This window comes from Mytilus californianus, unplaced genomic scaffold, assembly GCF_021869535.1.
Source record: "Mytilus californianus isolate M0D057914Y unplaced genomic scaffold, xbMytCali1.0.p SCAF_6, whole genome shotgun sequence".
NCBI lineage: Eukaryota > Metazoa > Mollusca > Bivalvia > Mytilida > Mytilidae > Mytilus > Mytilus californianus.
In genome coordinates, this window is record NW_026262712.1 from 92,255,465 (window position 1) to 92,262,830 (window position 7,366).

Sequence of the window (7,366 nt, forward strand, 5' to 3'; positions counted from 1 at the left end):
AGTCTTCATACCACTGTAAATCCCCTCCTAAACTAAAGGTTCTATTTACCTAAATAAATTGAGTATTAACTGTGATTAATAATATGTAGTTCGGTTGAACTCAGAATAGATCTACGGTTTAAAAAAAAGTTGGGTTAAATTTTTATGTTAAAAGTAAACAACAAAAGAAGATATAAAAATATCTGTTCATCACTCATTTTTTTATTTTTAGTAATCGGGATGAACTCACCCGCCGCTAGAATTGTGTTGTTAATACAATGTGGCATTCTCTGATTCTGTATTACAAAAAAAGGAGACGTAGTGTGATTGTTTATTAGATAACTATCTGTCATAACACCAGCGTCCAAGGGGTAAACAATATTAAACAATGAGTAAAACCATATAGTCAGATATAACGGCCAAATAAAAGAAAATGTGAAACAATACAACAACGAAAACTAACAGCCTCATTTACGGTACTAGTAATAACATTAAAATCAAAGCACGAAAGCGCTGTAAAGGCAGTTAATTACAGGTTGTGTGTATTTTAAGTCCAGTTATATCATTATCTTGCATAGTACAGTGTACTTATCAGAGGTGGCTTTCAGTATTTAAGATTTAGAGTTCTCTAATGATATTGAATAAGTTTTATGAATGTCATATTCTGAGCACTATATGAAGGCGATTGTTCTCACTTGTTTATGAACTAGTGCATTATGTCCAGTTTGTACCTTTTTTTTATCTATGTTTATAGTCAAATTAGTTATCAAAGGTACCAGGATTATAATTTAATACGCCAGACGTGTGTTTCGTCTACATAAGACTCATCAGTGACGTTCAGATCAAAATAGTAACAAAGCCAAACAAGTACAAAGTTGAAGAGCATTGAGGACCCAAAATTCCAAAAAGTTGTGCCAAATACGGCTTAGGAAATCTATTCCTTGGATAAGAAAATCCTTAGTTTTTTCATTGGCAATCATAACACATCTCCTTATTTATATAATGATCTATATTCAACGACCTCAGGTACAAAAAAAATGTATGTAACTAAACTATGATGGGAAACCTTTGACTTCTTTCTTTATATAAACTTTTGATTTGGTACCATAGAACTATGTAGAGTAAATGTACATTGCAACATGTCAACTCTTTCAACTCCAAGCAAAATTATATTTCCAAGCATAAAGTAATTTATGAATGAAATAAAATGCTCCGCTGGGGCGCAGCTTGATACGACCGCAGAGGTCGAACCCTGAACAGTTGGGGCAAGTATGAACACAACATTCAAGCTTGATTCAGCACTGAATTTGGATTGTAATTAAATATTTGACACAGCATAGGTTTCTGACACAGAATGAAAGTGGTCTAAGATACTTAAAAAAATTTAATTTACCTATTCAAACCATATCATTATTATTTGCTTTTATATATAAATCAGAAATAACCAATTTAAAATGGAAAATTTTAAAGAAAAAAAAGGAAAAAGAATCCCCCCCCCAAATTTTTTGAACCCCCTTATGATTCATCACCCCAAAACTCAATCCCAGCCTTCCCTTTGTGGTATGGTACCTTGCAGTACAATTTCAGAGAGATCCATACACTTGAACACATGTTATTGTCTGGAAACTAGAAAAATGCTTGTTTTTTGGCCCCTTTTTGGTCCCAAATTCCTAAACGTTTAGGGCAATTACCCCCAAACTCAAACCCAGCTTTCCCTTTGTGATATGGAACCTTGTAGTACAATTTCATAAAGATCCATACACTTACACACAAGTTATTGCCATGAAACTAGAAAAATGCTTGTTTTTTGCCCCTTTTTGGCCCCTAATTCCTAAAATTTGGAGGCAATTACCCCCAAAATCAGTCCCAGCATTCCCTTTGTGATATGGAACCATGTGATACAATGTCAGAGAGATCCATACACTTACACACAAGTTATTGTCATGAAACTAGAAAAATGCTTGTTTTTTGCCCCTAATTCCTAAAATTTGGAGGCAATTACCCCCAAAATCAATCCCAGCATTCCCTTTGTGGTATGGTACCTTGCAGTACAATTTCAGAGAGATCCATACACTTGAACACAAGTTATTGTCTGGAAACTAGAAAAATGCTTATTTTTGGCCCCTTATTCCTAAACTTTTTGGGCAATTACCCCCAAACTCAATTCCAGCTTTCCCTTTGTGAAATGGAACCTTGTAGTACAATTTCATAAAGATCCATACACTTACACACAAGTTATTGCCATGAAACTAGAAAAATGCTTGTTTTTTGCCCCTTTTTGGCCCCTAATTCCTAAAATTTGGAGGCAATTACCCCCAAATTCAATCCCAGCATTCCCTTTGTGATATGGAACCTTGTGATACAATGTCAGAGAGATCCATAGACTTGCACACTCTTTATTGTCATGAAACTAGAAAAATGCTTGTTTTTTGCCCCTTTTTGGCCCCTAATTCCTAAAATTTGGAGGCAATTACCCCCAAAAATCAATCCCAGCATTCCCTTTGTGTTATGGAACCTTGTGAGATCCATACACTTACACACAAGTTATGTCTGGAAGTTACAAAAATGCTTATTTTTGGCCCCTAATTCCTTAACTGTTGGTACCATAACCCCCAAAATCAATCCCCACTTTCCTTTTGTGGTATTGAACCTTATTTTAAAATTTCATTGAGATCCATTCACTTAAACTAAAGTTAGAGTGCGAAAACTAACGTGTCTTCGGATGACGACGCCGGACGACGACGACGCCAACGTCATACCAATATACGACCACAAAATTTGTTTGCAGTCATATAAAAAGGAGTTCTTAATTAAGAAATAAACTGATTCGCTGAGCGCAGCTGGATACACCCGCAGAGGTACTACCCTGAACAGCTGGGGCAAAAATGAACACAATATTCAAGCTTGATACAGGTCTGAATTTGGATTGTAATTAAATATTTGACATATTATAGTTTCTGAATAAATGTAGTCAATGAACTTGAAATCGGTTATATGAATTGAATTTATATTCAATTAAAGATTTCTTGCTGTTGTGCAATACACTGTGCTGTTGTGCAATACTTAATAAATCTGTTGCCAGACTATAAACAAATAAAGTTCAATTTCTTCTCAATGTCATATTTGAAATTTATGAAAATCAATAGGGAGATTACATCAATAGCTATAAATAATTCAACAAAGTTTCATGTGAACTGCTTAAAGCATTTTTGAGTTGTTGTCCAAAAACTGGAAAATCCCCCCCTTTTTTAATGAATAAAACCCCATAACTCAGAAATGTAAAATCTAAAATTTATAAAATTCTAAAGGGAGCTTACGGATTGATAATTTAGTCTTAGATGCAAGATTTTTTTATCAGTTGTTAGTGGCTTTGAACTAGCTGTCAGTAACTGTGAGTACTCTCAGATTTGTACTTAGTGTCTTTTTGTTGTTTGGATGTACAACTACCCGACCACGTCCACTTGTATTTGTATTTATCCATCTGATGAGTTTAGCCTCTTTCAACTGATTTTTATAGTTCTTTCTTATATTGTACTGTTACACCACTGTCCCAGGTTAGGGGGAGGGTTGGGATCCGGCTAACATGTTTAAGCCCGCCACATTCTGTATGTACATGTATGTGCCTGTCCCAAGTCAGGAGCCTATAAAAGTGTAATTCAGTGGTTGTCGTTTGTTTATGTGTTGCATATTTGTTATATTTGTTCATTTTTTTACATAAAATAGGCCGTTAGTTTTCTTGTTTGAATTGTTTTACATTGTCATTTCTGGGCCTTTTATAGCTGACTGTGCGGTATGGGCTTTGCTCATTGTTGAAGGCCGTACTGTGACCTATAGCTGTTAATTTCTGTGTCATTTGGTCTCTTGTGCATGTGTGGAGAGTTGTCTCATTGGCAATCATACCACATCTTCTTTTTTATATTTACATCAACAGATATAAAAAATTCACCAAAGTCAAGGTGAGACAACAAAACTTAGTTGTAAGATCTCTGAAATTTTTTACAGGGTACGAGTTTTTCTCATTGTTGGAGATTGTACGGTGACAGTAACACCTGTAACTGCTTAAACCCCTTTCTTATGCACTTTAGTTTGATAAACTCACTGAATATCATACCACATCTCCTTATTTTTATATGCATTACAAATTACATGTGCATGTAATTGTAAATATATATATATCAGAACAAAATTCATTGCGTCACTTTTATTTATGCATCCTTTGGCACAATACAAGTTCTAAAATTACACAACATAAAACAACTAAATGTTATTTCAGATGAAAGTTTTGTTTCAGTTCCATTCATAGGATTTATTAGAATTTTGTATGTTTTGCCAAGTCCAATAATTCGCTCTATGTGACATAGAGACATAGTTGACTAAACCACCAGGTGTCGAACATTCAAGAATTTTCAGTGTTTCTGTTTTTATTTGATGAAAAGGTTGCCTGAGCTCTAGGAGCTTTAGGTTTTATCACGGGATATTCTATGCTGTCAATAATAATCCAAGTCGTAGGAAACTTTAATTTGAAGTTGGATGGTGAAAAATACCTGACTAAACCACTAGATGGCCAAGTGTTAGCCTCACACCACTGTTTAGACATAAAAACAATCCATGTATACACAATATTCTTAACACTACATGTAGATTCAATCTAGAATCTAGACAGTTCAAAGTTGGTTGTATGATGCCTCAATTTCATCAAAGTCATAAAAAAACTGATTTTCAACTGACACCCTATCAATTTGAAAATATATGTATCTCAAACAATGTGCTGCTGGACCAAGTGTGGTCAAAACAAATAAAAATTTACTATACAACTCTAAACCGGTATAAAAATGCATGGCTGTGTCACGTGTCTTCATTTCAAAATTCTCTGCTGAAAACATAGGCATTGATGGTGTTTGCGTAATTCCATCTGTGAAGCTCAACATTAGCTCAGCAGTTGGTGGTGGACAGTCATAAATCCTTTCTGCAGTATGAATGACTTCTTCAGGAAAACCAACTTTACAATCAAAACTTTCCTCTAGATTTCTACTACAATATTCATCAAGTTTAGTTCTTTTGTTTTCACAGGAAACTGCCCTGATTTTTCTTTTTGCGGACGATTCAGTCTCTTGCTTGGTCCAGGAAAATAGGCTGGGAATTGCAGTAGACTTAAGTCTCTGTATGGTGGGTTTGCACCCTGAAAAAGGTTATAAAACTTTAGATTTTTTATAATTAAATGAACTTCCATTAGCAATGTATATTTTGTACTACCTGGCGAAATATTAACTAGATTTATTCATTACAATCTGGATAAAACTATGTTTGCCTGATTCAATGTATGTTATGTAAATCCAAAGGACAAACAATGAGAGACTTATGCAACAAACGTACATTGTTTGTACCTAAATAACTATAATATAGATGAGAGCATGTCATTGTTTTGTTCCTGTTAATATTGTCATTGATGTTTTTCAAGAAAGTCTATGAGGCATAGCTTATGCATTCCTGTCATTACTACATTAGCATAATTACTGCTAAAATAATTCTCAGTATGATATACTTCTTGTAAGAAATCATTATAATTGTAGCAATCACCAAAAAATCTCAAACAGATCACATTGAATCGTAATCCAAAAAATTATGACGTCTTGAATTACCCACCCCCTTTTATTCTAAAACGATAATTGCGGTTGTAAACAGACTTTGGTTTATTCGCATGAAGATTACATATATAACTATATATTTCACAAAGAAAATAGAGTTTTACCATGAATAGTTTCCTGCACGTAGTCTTTTTCAGTAAAACGTGCCTTGCAAACAACAGCTGATTGAGATGGACTCCACGATATCATCGTGTTCCCGTCCAATCTGCGTATGGGCCATGGCGTTGATCCAACTTTTCCTTCTTTTTAAGTCATTTGGAAATGCATGTCCTCCTCTTAAATGACATCCAGGTACACAACAACAAGTACTTGGCATCGTTAATTAAAAATATAACTGAAATAGTTGCACAGTGCAGAAACCGGAAGAAGAGGAACAGGATCCGCTACCACGGCGCCACCTATTCAGGAACGATAATTTGCTACTTTATATAACTGCGAAAATAACGTTAGAAGGGTTCACTTGCATAAACAGAAATGCGCTTTAAATTGTATAATATAATTCATGTTCAGTCGACCTTTAATTATTATATCAACGACTGAAATGATTTATAAACATCTAGATTGCAGATAACACTCGAAATTAACCCGAGCTCTTTCCACACGGAATTCAAATAATTCTAGTTTGTCAATCGGTTGACTGCTTATAATGCAAAATACTAATATATCAAAAGTTTTTAAAACTAACAAAACACAATGATCGTTTCTCTATTTCCCAATGTAAATGAAATGAAACAAAAAACATTTTATATCGCAATAAGAAGAGGAGAGAATTCAACATTTCCGGATCTACTTGGAGTCTAATGACCCCCCACGTAGATAAGTTGGATATCGCGGAAGGAAGGATTAACCCGGCAACTAGAAAGGCATTAAAGCACTGCCTTTAAAAATGAAGAAAATAAACATCATGACACACGGTAACCACCAACAACAACTACACAACGGACTTCTGGCTAGTACTGACTCACACTAACCTTTGACAGGGGTGATACAGAACAATATGTTAATTTAGAACAAACTGTAGAAAAGTCTTGACTTGTTAGATCGGTGCTAAGCACAAAAAACCCCTACAAATATCGATATTTAAGCAGAGTACTCGCAGTTGTTAGAAGCGAATTGTAATACCAATTTCTTTATTAAATAGACTATGTTTTTCCAGACTAAAATATCAATCAGTAACTATACTCCTCCAGTTAAGATTTATTGTAAAGACGTCACAAGCTGTAAGACAAAAGTGTGCGGACCTCGTGCATGCCAATATGTAACTAAGTATCGACAGCATGTACATGTAGTACCATAAGTGTTAACAATTGTAACACGGTATAAGCTCTGTTGTTGTTATTATCGAATCTCATATAACAGTTAATTAGACGACATAAGACAACTATCGTAAATCGTCTGTAATCATGTCATGGTCGACGTAACAGATATAAACAACACTCTTGCCAACCAGTCGAAAGTCACCAGATTTGTGACATCACGTCGAAAATTCCTATATTTTCAAAGTCTGTTGAGAGTAAGAATATTGTTAGTACCAATATCATCAAAAGTCAATACTGAAAAAATTTGATAATCTTTAGATGATAAGAATACCTATAGCCTGTTAAAATCTTTATTGCCGAAACGTGCATAGATATCGACAAGGAGAAAACTAACAGCTTTGGTCATCTCATCACAGTTCCAGTAACTATCGATCATATTTTTCTTTTTCATTATAAAAGAAAGCTTTATATGAGTAGCAGCAG

General features: G+C 34.5%; 1 long non-coding RNA gene across 1 annotated transcript; it reads right to left on the minus strand.

The window, feature by feature from the left end:
• Positions 1 to 1,670: 1,670 nt before the first annotated feature.
• Positions 1,671 to 6,510, minus strand: LOC127704523 (uncharacterized). Its single transcript, XR_007983314.1, has 2 exons — positions 5,729 to 6,510; positions 1,671 to 5,158 (listed from the first exon to the last, which is right to left on the minus strand). It is a non-coding gene; the product is annotated as an uncharacterized LOC127704523 (long non-coding RNA).
• Between the last annotated feature and the right edge of the window lie 856 nt (positions 6,511 to 7,366).